Source organism: Schistocerca americana, chromosome 1 (genome assembly GCF_021461395.2).
Source record: "Schistocerca americana isolate TAMUIC-IGC-003095 chromosome 1, iqSchAmer2.1, whole genome shotgun sequence".
In the NCBI taxonomy this organism is placed as follows: Eukaryota; Metazoa; Arthropoda; class Insecta; order Orthoptera; family Acrididae; genus Schistocerca; species Schistocerca americana.
The window spans coordinates 1,034,558,803-1,034,572,432 of record NC_060119.1 but is presented as its reverse complement, the minus strand read 5'-3'; positions in this window follow the sequence as shown (position 1 = coordinate 1,034,572,432).

The following is a 13,630-nucleotide window of genomic DNA, read 5'->3' as shown; positions in this document are numbered from 1 at the left end:
GCTCAATGGACATGACAGAAGGTTTGTTCTTAAAGAGGATCCTATAAGTATTTTCAGAGTGTGACAGGACCCGGTATGGCCCAGTGTAGGGTGGAGCAAGGGGTGGACGCACGGCGTCTTCTCTAAGCATCACATAGTTACGAGAACTGAGGTGTGGATGAATGAAAACCAGAGGGGTAGCATGTGATCGAGGTTGCGGAAAACATAACTTGGTGATATGCTGTCGAACCTGTCGTACCAACTCGGGAAGTTGATCCTTGGGAAGTAGAGGAGGATCATCAAGAAAATCTGCTGGCAGTGCGAGGTTTTCTCCGTATACCATCTCAGCAACTGACGCTTTAAGGTCTTCTTTGAAAACCGTCCTCAAACCTAAAAGGACCCAGGGGAGTGCCTCAGTCCAAGAGGAAGAATGACACATGAGAGCGACCTTCAGGGTATGGTGCCATCGTTCTATTAGGCCATTAGATTGTGGGTGATAGGCTGTAGTTCTGAATTTGTTGATACCACACAGTTGACAGAGGCGATTAAACAGATTAGATTCAAATTGTCTCCCTTGGTCTGTGGTAAGTGAAGTAGGGCAACCAAAACGAGAAAGCCAATGGTGGACAAAAGCGTTAGCTACAGTGCTGGCTGTAATGTCCATGATGGGGATAGCCTCGGCCCAACGTGTGGTACGATCTATCATGGTCAGTAAGTAACGGAAATTCTTAGATATCGGTAATGGACCGACGATGTCCAAATGGACATGACGGAATCTACCTGAGGGCACAGTAAATTTGCCTAATGGGGGCTTAGTATGTTTGTGTAATTTGGTTCTCTGGCAAGGTATGCATGCTCTTGCCCACCGATTACAATCTCTTTTTTCATTAGGCCAAATGTATCTCTTTGTAATGAGGCGCATAGTCACGCGAATGCTCGGGTGAGTGAGATTGTGGATTGTCAAAAACGTCTTTCCTAAGAGCTTTAGGGACTATAGGACAAGGATGACCTGTTTTAATGTCACAATACAAAGAGCAATCATCATTAGGGAAGGGAAGTAGAGCAATTTGTAAGGAAGTACCAGAGTCAGATAGAAGGTGCTGTATCTCTGGGTCGAATGGCTGGAGCTCGTGTAAGCAGTGAGGATCAATAGCTGTCTTCAGGGAGGACAGGCGTGACAGGTAGTCCGCTGCAACATTGTCATTACCCCTGATATATTGAAAGTCTGAAACATATTGTGATACCAAATCCATATGGCGGAACCTTCTGGGTAGTACATCTAATCCTGGTTTGCGGAGAGCCTCGACAAGGGGCTTGTGATCTGTGTAAACTGTCACAAGTCGGGCTTCAATATCTGTACGAAAGTACTTTACGGCCTCATAAATGGTGTAAAGTTCTCGATCAAATGTGGACCACTTTCTTTGCGTTTCAGTGAGATTTTTTGAAAAGAAACGCAGGGGTGTAGTACCTGTTGGTAGGGTCTGTTGCAAAACTGCGCCAATGGCATTATCGCTAGCGTCTGTGGTTATTGTCAGGGAGGCATCAAGGTGAGGGTGAGACAGGGTAATAGCATTCACCAAGGCGTACTTACGCGAGTTGAAGGCTCACTGCATGGTCTGATCCCATTCTATGTGTCTGTCACCTGTGGTATTCTTTCCCTTTAAGGCCTCAGTGAGAGGGGCTTGAAGAGATGCCGCATGTGGAATCTGGAGTCTAAAAGAATTTACCATTCCGAGGTATCTACATAACTCTTTATAGGTTTGAGGGAGGGGAAGGTCAAGTATTTGTTGTACTCTATCTGAGGTGGGACGAATGCCCTCATTATTGACCAAATGTCCCAGGAAAATAACCTCTGGCTTCTCCAGTTGGGATTTGTCATGGTTAATCTCAACTCCGTGTCATGCCAATCTATCAAAAACCTGTTGGAGGTGTTGTTTGTGTTCCTCTGCAGTTGTGGAGAAAATAATAATGTCATCTAGATAGGCATAGCAAAAAGTAAGGCCATGTAGAATGGTGTCAATAAATCTTTGCCAGGTCTGAGCGGCATTCTTCAATCCATAAGGCATAAACAAATATTCATATAGTACAAATGGGGTGATGATAGCGGTTTTGGGGATATATTCTGGGTGCATCGGAATCTGATGGTATGCCTTTATGCAGTCTAACACAGAGAAAAAATTGGCACCGAATATGGATTGTGAAAAATCATGGAGGTGTGGGACAGGGTAGTTATCAAGTATTGTTCTGGCATTCAAACGCCTATAGTCTCCACAGAGCCGAAAGGAATTGTCGTTTTTGGGAATGACATGTATTGGGGAAGACCACGCACTGTCCGAGGGGTGGACTATACCCAAGCGTAAAAGTTCATTAATACATTCTTTGGCAGCGGTAAGTTTTTTTGCATTGAGGCGTTGGGGGCGAGAACGGACAGGCGGTCCCTCAGTTGTGTTAAGCCTGTGACAGACGCCCGTAGTAATGGCCTTGATGTTGTGAATAGGTGTGGCCGAAATACTTGGAGGGATGCAGGAAGGAGCGATGTTATCGTCGGTGTGCGGTAAGTATGAAAGGGAACTAACCTGAAACACGTTATCATTGAAGGGTAGTTCAGTAACAGCTGCAGTGTTGTCCGCTGAGCTGCGCTGTGTGACAGCCGGCAGGGTTCCATTGACTATTGTGTTACTACACAAAGGAATCATTGCGTGCGCATGCGCAGCGTCGCCTGTAACAGCTGTCGCCTCTGTGTTTTGATGAAAGACGGACGGTGAAGCGCAGGGTGGGGGGTTGCTGGGTGGTTGCAGTCTTCGCTGTCCGGGCCACGGCAGGCGCTGCTGTGGCTGCGTATAAACAGCGGTGCAGTATGCAGGTCCCATGTAGTTTCGTGTGTGTTATTACTTTTAATCTTGATCTCCTCTCTAAACCCACGCAATTCATTAGTCAGGGCATAACAACATTGAAGTAGCTTTGCCTTGTCTTCGGACAGTTGGTCGATTTCAAGACATTGTGTAACTAAGTTCACTATGGCAGCTTTGACCTCCTCAGGTAGAATAGAAACTGTCTCTTTATCTTGTTGACAGGACGTATTCGAGCTAGAATAGAAACTGTCTCTTTATCTTGTTGACAGGACGTATTCGAGCTGCATTCTGTCGGCGTGGATGGGGAAAATCTCGCCAAAAATTTTTGTTTAAAATCCACTGAGCAGAGGGCAGGTGTAATTAAGTCCAAAGAAAACTTATGAGCAGTTAAGAAGTCCAATCCTAATACTGGCTCATTGATTTCTACTACCGAAAATGTCCATTCACAATTATGTGTATCATCGAAGTAAATGCGAAGTTGCGTTACACCATAAAACTTTAATGAGGAATTGTTGGCTGCTCTGATTTGGTGAGGCGAATCCTTGATTGTAGAAGTGACCATTGAACGTGGAATGATACTCACATCGGCACCAGTGTCCACTAAAAACCAGTTCTGAGAAGCTATATCCTGGATATACAAATGTCTGAGAGAATAATTCGGAAGTACTAGCCTGTGATCTGTTAGGCGACTTGACGTTACAGTGCGGACCGGTGCGCCTATAGTGGCCCACCGTGCATGTTTGGGTGCATTTCACAGGGTGAGCAGCAATTCCTGGCTGTATTACCATAAACGGAGTGATACCAGCAGAGAGGATAAACTTGCTGATCCTGTGTTGTTACCGAGTGAAGGACGTCACTTGAAGCTGTAGTATGGGATGGTGAAGGACGGTGTGGAATCTGGTGCTCAGCCAGGGTACTCTGTCTGTTGTTTTGGAAAGATCGGTCTCTGCCACGCGAGGGAGGCATAATATCGAGGGGAACACACGTAGATAACTTTCTTCTGTTAATTATCTTACATGCGGCGTCGGCCAGCAATAATTTCGCGTGTAAAGGTTCCTGGTCTTGTGATAGGAGCTGCAGTTGGATAGCTTGCGGCAGCTTTGCAACCCAGAAAGAAAGTAAAGCTTCATCTGGCATAGTTTTGCTATTGAAGACTGCTCTGATACGTCACCACAGTTGTGAAGGAGTCAAGTTTTTGAGATGTACATCTTGCAGTATGTATAAAACAGGCTCTTGCGTAGTCTAAGCTAGACATTCGCAGATCTGTTGTTTTGCCAGTGCGTAACGATTTGCGGGGTCCGCTGACAGCACTAAGTCCTGTACCCACACAGCGTGGTCCTCTAGGGCATTAATAAGCACAATAAATTTAGCACTGTCTGAATCAATGTTTAGGGCAGTGAATATAGTCTCTGCCAAAATAAACCACGTATGCGGATTGTCCATCGTGAACCTTGGTAATTTAGGAATTTTCTCACTCTTGTGTTGTGGATGTAACAGATTTGATAACACAGTGGACGGGAGTGGCGGAGTGTTTATGAAGCTTTCACTCGCGGCGGCTGGTTTAAACACGGCTGGCGTGGGAGGTGCGGCAGGCGCAGCTGGGGCTCCCGAATCAATTGGGGCAGGACGACTGCCCAACCAGTAATTGTTGTCACTGAAATTTGTACCCATCTGTTTTTGTAGTGAATCTTGTAGTGGGTGGGGAGATAATGTGTCCAAAACCGATTTATCAGCAATATATGGGGAGCTCCAAGTGATCTGTGGACTCAAAAAGTCTGTGAGGTTCGTAGTGTTGGGGAACTGTTGCACACTACATGTCACAAGAGGTTGTACATACGACACACTGTGAGCCACAAATTGAGGCACTACACTCATGATTGGTTTGTTATAGATGAACATAGAAAAAGATTTCATAGCAGGTGACATCACTGACGATGTTGAAAGAGTCCACAACGACATGGTTGATGACGGAAAAAACTCCTCGGCGTTGTACTTATCTTCCCATTTTATCCCAGTTGTTGGTGGTGTTGTGCGTAGGAAACCATGGAAAGGCAGTGTAGAGGCACCATTAGTATCATGTTGTAGTCCGAAAGGAGCGGAAGGTGAGCGATGTGGAGATGTCAAAGTAAACGGCCACATTATCGAATCAGACGTATGTTGCGCGTTGGAGGTCACCAGTATGGCGGGTGTTAAACTTATAACACAGAAAACACTATTATGTAATATTTTTATTGGCACAAGATAAATCAAAACACAAATAAATAGTTTTCGACAATCACGGTAACAGTTATGACGAATGTCTCACACCAACTGGTCAACAACCAAAGTAAGTAAAATGAAGTACAAAAAAGCAAAGATATTAATATTTTCTGGCAGTTCTGCCACAAGTATGTAGAATAATGCACAATTGAAACACATTAGTTCATAATGTCTTTTAGCAGATTCATTGTTATTATGGGGAATTTTATACTCAGAGGTAAAGAAAGTGGTCACAACTGAATACTGAATATGTTGTACAGTCACCTTCTACTTCTGATCTCTGTAGAAAAAGACCTCATTGTCCAGGGGAGCTGGCCTTGAAATGTATGCAAATGAAGTCATTTATTTGATGATTAATCAAGATTTATTTTCCTTGATGTCTCAGTTTAAAAAAAAAAAAACCTTGTTTAAAAGAAAGTTACATTTTTCAAAATAGCAAGAGATAAGTATACAAACAATTTCACAGTTATACACCAAAAAATTCTGAATAATAACTTCATAGTATTACTCAGACAAAGAAAATCTGAAGAGATGAAGGACTATGCTCCAACATGCATTTAAATGACAAATGACATATATGTTGCAAGTTAAGCACCTAAGAACAAACTGAACTAATCACTTTGGATCTGGTGCAATACAATATTTATAAATTAAGGATGTCTGCCAAAATATTCTGGATGTTTCAAATGTAATTTTAATTATTTTACTTATATCCAGTTTCTTCATGGTATAATTTATATATGTTAAATAATTATGATCTAGAGATAGAATGTTCCAGACTTTTGCTTACATTTTGCATTTTAATGATTTTACATTAAATAAAATATATTTTCTGCAAAGCTAACTACTTTTTCATAATCAAAAGGCAACTATTTAAAAAATGAATAATAAGTTGTAATCTCAAAAAGATTAAATAAAATATCAAGATTTTACAAGTTTTGGTGACATTGCTGTTACTTAAATAAATTAAATATTGGGAAGACACCATGTTTCTAATGTCCATTCATGTTCAAAATTAAGTTCTCATCTATGCTTTTCTATTTTAAAGTGAAAGTAATAGGATGACTATTTTGTGGAATGTTATGTTTACTTATTGAGACTGGCAGGAATATTCTAATTACTCATAAGCAGTAAGTATAATTATTTTTGTTGTAAAAGCTCCACTGAACTAAGCATGTTTAAAACTAAAATGGTAGTCAACATTTAAAATCTAAAAGTGATATCGAACAGTTCATTTTGTCAAACTGGCCTTTATCTTGGTTCCTTAAAAATTCACTTTCTCTTTTACCCCTAAGCAGATCTAATACATTTACCTGGACAACAACAAAATACTCTACCACTAGATACCAGTGTTGCCAACCCATATGTTAGAAACATCACAAAACTCATTAGGTTACTAACAAGCAGTAACTCTTCTGGACATGGTGGTAACTCAGCAAAGTACCAAAGTCATGGCCTCATGTAGTAGTACTACCCTTTAGTTACCTTTGTAACCAGTTGGCAAGTCAAAATGTATTTCCTGACAATGTGAAGTTTGCAGTCGCAAAACCAATATAGAAAGGTGGCTATGGGCAACTGATCTCTAATTATAGACCAATCTCTTTTTTTTACCATGATCTGAAACATTTTTGCAGAGACAGCTTACAACAGAATCCTGAGCCATCTTTCTGAGAATAACGTTACAGCAACAATTCTGTTTGACTACCTTAAAGGCTTATCTACTGATAAGGCAATATATGATCTCATGAATGCAATAATAGTAGAAATAAGCAATAATAATTACCCTTCTGGCATTTTCGAAGGACTTTGACTGAGTATGTCATGCTAGGGAAACTGAAATGGTATGGCATTCAATATGTTCTCTTGCATGGAAGGAGTTATACCATAACAACAAAAAACAAAGGGTCACATTAGAAAATAATAATATTAAGTGCAGAGTAGGGCATCATTACATATGGTGTGCTGCAAGTTTTAGTGCTTAGCTCCCTTATGACTTGGTTTACATATATGATGTATATAGGAGATTGGATGACTCTTCAGAAATTGTGATGTTTGTTGATGACAGAAATGTATTGATAAAGTGGCCCAATACATTAAAACCAGACACAACCAGGAGGGTAATGAAAGCCACTTCACACTTAAATTGTGTTTTTTATGCTGTTCCAAACAAATAAAGATGATTTACGGGTACCAAAAGTACAATGGTATACACCGGATAAAGCTCTGTGTGTGAAGTTCCTAGGCATCCAGACCAATAATAAACTGAGATGACACCAGCATGTAAGTAAAGTAACCAAAACATTCAGTGCTGTCTGCTTTGCATTCAGATGTCTGTCTCACTGCATTGGCCTGTTCCAGTGTTACCTCATAAATGTATGATTCCTTAGTGTGACGTATATAACTGTATTTATTTTGGTAACTGTGCTTTTACACTCATTTGCTTTATAAATATGACAAATACTCCTTCATCTAGACTACCATAAGCTTAATACACTTCTAGTTTACATGCATTTAGATTAAGAATTTCAGTTAGTAAAGAAATATCATATAAGAGGCATGGATACTGGCCTGAAGCATTATTTATCTATCAGGAAACTTCATATCACTTTACATTCCATTGCAAATTCTCATATTTTAATGTTAACAACTTGTATTACATAAGGAAATAATGTATATATTTATTAAATATGGACAATTATATATTATATAGAGTGAGTTTCTGTGGATACAGAGCTCTCTCTCTCTCTCTCTCTCTCTCTCTCTATCTCTCTCTCTCTCTCTCTCTGTGTGTGTGTGTGTGTGTGTGTGAGTTATAAGTTTGGAGAGTGTTTGTGCCTATACTCAGAACACAAGTGGATGCTTAAAAGATAAATCATGGATTTGTAGGTAATATCATCACTTTTTTATTCAGTTTTGATGCTAGATTTTCTATGATCATAGTGAGTAGTTAGAGAAGTAATGGCTACTTTGAGCTGCCAGAATTATATGCTTACAGTATTTTCTTGTATTTGCAGGTCTATAGTACAGATGGAGAATGTCCACTGAAAACTATGAGAGTTGGATCCATTTACTGGATTTCATTTAGTGTAACACACTGTATTCACTTGACAATGCGAACTTTGTACGAGCTCCATGCACATAAAATTGAATTTAATGTGTCTCAAAGTCGCAACAAGGCTGGTGAAAGGTATAACATGCTAAAATTATTTTACAATAAAACTGCATTTTAGAAGTAGTTTATGGCAGACTGCTACTCTGACTATTATTTATGGGTCCAAGGAGTAATAACAAAAAGCTTTATCTCTAAAGGCACATTCAAACAAACACAATTTATGCTAACAAACAAGATCAAGAAATTTGTAAAGACTAGAATGATGTACTTTAAATATTCATAGCCTTCATATGAACTTTGAATTCTGCATAGGTTTCCACATACAAGAATGTATTGTGCATTTTGCTGTTCACCATATTCAAATTTTTCACATTTGAAACTACTTCAAACATTCATTGTGTCATATCAGTCCAGTTTTAAATTTTTCCAATGCCTTCATTCAATTAGGGCATGAAACAACTACCACTATGATAAATTTTGCCCTAACTCCAGGTTTGGACGTTATAAGTTTGTAGCACTGCAATACGTAGTGATAGTGAATGATAGATGATAGGAGACACGGTGGTATAGAGTACACAACACATGTTGCTTTATAGATACTCAATACAAACAAGGATACATGATATAACACAACACACTCAACTCACAGAGCAAACTGCTGCTACGACCAGAGATAAGACTGAGTCATTTTATCTTGCCAGTGATGCTAACTTTACCACCACAGAGCCCCACCCCCACCCTCCCAGTAGTGCAGAATACAGTGTGGAGGCTCTAATTGGAGGGGGGGGGGCAGAAAAGCTAGGTTGGTCCAGGAGGCTGGAACTGGTCTGCTCGGGTAAGGCCATTTGCATACATGCACAGAGTGGTCAACGAGCTACGGAGGTTCAGTTATGGCGTGTCAGGCTGTGCTGGGAGGGCAGGCACTGCCTCGGCACAGGCAGTGGTGTACTGCACAGGCACAGGCAGGGCATGGTGAGGTGATTCTGTGCAGGCACTGGTTGGGAGGCAGGGTGTGGATGGGCCAATTCTCAGAGGGTGGAGGTGCTGATGCATGTGACTGGCCCTGCTGTAAGCTATGTTGGTGTGAGACATGACCAGACTATTTCTCACTGAGGTTTTAATGTATGAGTCATTAGGTTGAGAAGTTGCAGCTGTGACAGGGTGGCAGATTGGGTGCCTTGCACAGCAGTTGTCGTCTGTTGTGAGAGAGGGTTGTTTGAAATCAGCCAGATGTGTACTACAGCTTGGTCATACAGATGTTACAGTCATTGAGGAGGGAACAGATTCCTTGGAGATGGCTTTTTGCATGTACCAAGCTGCCCACTAGACATCGGTAGAGCTGTGGTATGTTGCTGGAATGTTTTGTTCAGTATAGTAACATTACTCTCCAAGCAGAACAAATGACACATTATGACATCGTTGAGGCTGTTGTTGTATCCGATAGGTGAGCACATTGGGTAGCTCCTGCAATTCCATATGCATGATGGGCTCACACAACACAGTGGCAAAGTGTACATGGCATTTGTGTGTGTTAGAAATGCCAGTGGAACCAGAACAGACATGTGGCGCATGATGATAGGTCAGCATCCACCGTACGACAAGTTGTTATGTTGCTTGGCAGCCACTGTAGGGAACTATCATCTCTCAGTGAGACAGTGATCAGGCCGAATCACATTGTCTCAGTGCTGTTTGGATGTAGGTGTGATGTCACAGCTGCTTGCCAAGGCAAGGAGGGGAGGCCGGCTTCATCAGCTGTTGAGTGAAATCATAATACCTTGGCTAGCTGGGATGGCATGGTGACAAGGGTGTCATGATCACATCAAACGAAAGATGTTCACAGACAGGCTGAAAATAACATTTACATTGATAAAACAGGCAGCCAGAAAGCAAATTTTAATGTACGTAATTCATGCAGACAGTCTCTGGTTGAAACTAGAGATACTCAAAAATTGGCAGGAAATAGGTTCATTCAGTTGTAATTCAGCCAGAGCACAAAATCACTTATCGTTATTGCTTCAGAAAGTTGAGTTCTATCTTAAGTTATTTGTGTAATCAATTCCTTATCAGTGGAATAATTGCAGACTGGCTAAAGTATGCTGAAGTTAAGCCTCTTTACAAGAAGGGGGAAAAAAGAGATACCATCAAACTATTGACGAATTTCACTTTTGCTGGCTTTCTCAAAAATATTTGAAAAGGCTGTGTTCAAGCATCTCCTTAAGCATGTGACTGCAAATAATATATTGTCCAAGTCACAGTTAGGATTTCTTAAGGGTTCTGATACAGAGAAAACTATTTACACTTACAGTGAGAATGTACTTAATTCATTAGATAATAAATTAGAGGCTACTGGTATTTTCTGTTACCTGTGAAAAGCCTTTGACTGTGTGAACTACAGCATTCTCTTAATTAAATTAGAATGTTGTGGAGTCACCGCCAATGTTGCAGAATGGTTTGACTCTTATCTATCTAACAGGAAACGAAGGATGTTGTTGTGAAATACCTGTGCAGTAAGCAGTCAATCTTCATGTGGCTGGGAATTACTTACATGTGGTGTTCCTCAAGGTTCTATCTTGGGTCCATTTCTTTTCGTTGTGTACATTAATGACCTTGCATCGGCTACATTGCTATATGCTAAGTTTCTTTGTTTTGTTTGCACATGATACAAACATTGCAATAAGTAGCAAGTCAAGTACAGATTTAGAAATAGCTGCTAATCAAATTTTCATTGACATTAGTGAGACACGTGCACCTCCCTCCAATATTTCAATAAAGGCTTAATCAGTCTATAATAAACTATTAAATATTATATCTGGAGATAGGAAATCATGGGAACAACTGAAACAGCACAACACTTCAGTGCAAATTGCATTAATTGTAACACTTGATAGACCAAGAAAATGTCACATGTTACACTTGACAGATAATAGCACTAGAACAATAATAAACACCTGATTCAGTATTCTGCATTTTAGTTAAGGTTCAACAGGCAAACATGATTTAAGTTCCCCCATAAATATAAATATGTGCATAGGCACATTAAAGAACTGGTTCTGAAACAGTCACTTATAACATCAATGCAGGCACACTCCATTTAAAGGGAAAATAATTAACAAGTCTACACACTGACTAGAACATTAAGGTGAATAACAGGAAAGTGCAACATCCACAACACCTTACAGCGACATAAGTTCAATAAGTTCCTTTAAGTTCCTTTCTTTACAATATGACATTAAGTACAGCTCAATAGTAAGAAAACAACATTTAGATTCCAAGGGAAAATATGTTGATAGACACACACAAACTCCAAGCTTTCGCAACCCACAGTTGCTTCATCAGGAAAGAGGGAAGGAGAGGGAAAGACGAAAGGATGTGGGTTTTAAGGGAGAGGGTAAGGATTCATTCCAGTCCCAGGAGCGGAAAGGCTTACCTTAGGGGGAAAAGGGGGCAGGTATACACACACACAAGCACACACACACACACACACACACAAATATCCATCCGCACATATACAGGCACAAACAGACATATGTAAAGGCAAAGAGTTTGGGCAGAGATGTCAGTTGAGGCGGTAGTACAGAGGCAAAGACGTTGTCTAGTGACAAGTGATGTACGAGGGGTGGCAACTTGAAATTAGCGGAGGTTGAGGCCTGGTAGGTAATGGGAAGAGAGGATATATTGAAGGGCAAGTTCCCATCTCCGGAGTTCTGATAAGTTGGTGTCAGTGAGAAGTATCCAGATAACCCGGATGGTGTAACACTGTGCCAAGATGTGCTGGCCATGCACCAAGGCACGTTTAGCCACAGGGTGATCCTCATTACCAACAAACACTGTCTGCCTGTGTCCATTCATGCGAATGGACAGTTTGTTGCTCGTCATTCCCACATAGAATGCATCACAGTGTAGGCAGGTCAGCTGGTAAATCACGTGGGTGCTTTCACACGTGGCTCTGCCTTTGATCGTGTACACCTTCCGGGTTAGAGGACTGGAGTTGGTGGTGGTGGGAGGGCGCATGGGACAGGTTTTACACTGGGGGCAGTTACAAGGGTAGGAGCCAGAGGGTAGGGAAGGTGGTTTGAGTATTTCATAGGGATGAACCAAGAGGTTACGAAGGTTAGGTGGACGGCGGAAAGACACTCTTGGTGGAGTGGGCAGGATTTCATGAAGGATGGATCTCATTTGAGGGCAGGATTTGAGGAAGTTGTATCCCTGCTGGAGAGCCACATTCAGAGTCTGATCCAGTCCAGGAAAGTATCCTGTCACAAGTGGGGCACTTTTGGGATTCTTCCATGGAAGGTTCTGGGTTTGAGGGGATGAGGAAGTGGCTCTGGTTATTTGCTTCTGTACCAGATCGGGAGGGTAGTTGTGGGATGCAAAAAGCTATTTTCAGGTTGTTGGTGCAATGTTTCAGGGATTTGGGACTGGAGCAGATTCGTTTGCCATGAAGACCTAAGCTGTAGGGAAGGGACCATTTGATATGGAATGGGTGGCAGCTTCATGGCAACTCCGGAAAGGCAACTCACTCACCCTCCACAACCTTTCCAACAAACCTCAACCACCTCTCATTGCACACAGACCCAGTCTCTCCCATCTACTCAATCTCCCACTTCCAGCTCCTCTCCCCCCCAAACCTCAAAATTCTGGTCAACACAATCTGGAACCACAACACCCCAATTCAGTAGTTAACCTTTCCTCCAAACCTCTCTCCCAATCCGAAACCTCTGTCCTATCCAAAGGCCTCTCCTTCAGCCCCACTCCCAGATCCAACCAAACAGCCCCCGTCAAAGATTTACTGTCCTACACTCGTAGCCTCTGCTGGAAATATCACTTTGCCACAAAGAAAAATAATCCTAATCCTACTCCTAATGATCCAACTCCCCAAGACACTATCCAAATTGAACCATGCCTGGAACAGTTACATCCTCCATCACAGCGGGACCCACCTCCTCTTCCTCAAAAGCAACCTCTCCAAATCTTCCAGGAATTTCTCACTTCCAGCCTTGCCTCTCAATCTTTCTCGAAAAACCTTAATCCTACTCCCAACATCAGCACAGCTGAAGCCCAGGTTATCCGTGATCTGAAAGCTGACTGATCCATCGTCATTCTTCCGGCCGACAAGGGTTCCATGACCGTGATACTTGATCATCGGGAGTATGTGGCTGAGGGATGGCGTCAGCTTTCAGACAACACTACATACAAAGTTAGCCTAGATAATCCCATTCCTGATGTCCAGGCGGAGCTTCAAGGAATCCTCAGAACCTTAGGCCCACTACAAAACCTTTCACCTGACTCCATCAACCTCCTGACCCCACCGGCACCCCACACCCCTACCTTCTACCTACTTCCTAAAATTCACAATCCCAAACATCCTGGCCACCCCATTGTAGCTGGTTACCAAGCCCCCACAGAACGTATCTCTGCCTACGTAGAT